Below are 1,186 nucleotides of genomic sequence, written 5' to 3' on the forward strand. Positions count from 1 at the left end.
TTGTTTTTGTTTTGTCTCATTCTATAAAGGTTTTTTCACTCCATCAATACAGTGTAAGAAAATTTAAGGGGCCAGTGTGACTAGAGTCCCCTATTGCAAGCAAACAGAAAAATAAGGAAGAGAACAGAAGTCTGAACATTGCCCTTGATACATATGACCCCATGTCCTTCCTTTTTGTTAGAAAGCCTACTCAGAAACTCTGAGGCAGGACAAAGAGATCACCAAGTGGTTTTGTCTCTGTCAAAATGTTTTTCTTTGAATATTTGTATTGATTCAATATATTGGTAGAATTAAGTCAGACCATTTGTCTCTGGGTTTTTGTTTTGTTTTTTTGTTTGTTTGTATTGGTTGGGAGACTTTTACTGGCTGCATCTACTTCTTTAGGGATTATTTACATGATTACAGCATTGGCTCTGGTTTGGGTTCTGAGACAGGGAAGGAACATAGTTGTGGAAAACAAATTGTTGGACCACCAATTAGTTTCACACAAGTGGCTGGCCCGCAATAGATCCAGTCATCTTGAATTATACCTCAAAAAGGCATGTTTTCCCAAACTAACAAACAAGTTTTTATCCTCCCATGTCAACTTCTGGCAAAAGCCAGTAAAGAAAGATGTCTCTCTCAACATTTATATCAAAACGTCTTTAAACATGAAGGCTGCATGGTCCCAGCAGTACTCCACACTGTACCAAATTCCAATGGTCCTTGCTGAAGAGACTGTCCCCATGGTCTTTTGCCTCATCTAGAAACTCACTTAGTGCTGTGAAATTTCCTCTCAGCACTTCTTTCATTGAGTCTCATAAGTTTGGGTATGTTGTGCTTTCATTTTCATTGAATTCTCAAGTCTTTAAGTTCTTTACTTCTCCTTGAGCCATGAGTAATTCAATTTGGACTTGTTCAGTTTTCTTGAGTTTGTAAGCTTTCTGTGGCTTATGTTGCTGTTGAATTCCATCTTTATGCCATGGTGAGCAGATAAGACGCAGGAGGAGATTTGCTTTATGACCAAGTATGTGGTCAATTCTGAAGATGATTCCATGAAGACCTGAGAAGGGATATTCTTTTATGTTTGGGTAAAACGATCTTAGATGTCTGTTAGGTCCATTAGAGTAAAAACATCTGTTAGTGCCCTTATGTCTCTGTTTAGCTTGTGTCTGCAACACCTGCTCATTTGTAAATGTCAGATCTT

Source organism: Microtus ochrogaster, unplaced genomic scaffold, assembly GCF_000317375.1.
Source record: "Microtus ochrogaster isolate Prairie Vole_2 unplaced genomic scaffold, MicOch1.0 UNK43, whole genome shotgun sequence".
Classification (NCBI taxonomy): Eukaryota; Metazoa; Chordata; class Mammalia; order Rodentia; family Cricetidae; genus Microtus; species Microtus ochrogaster.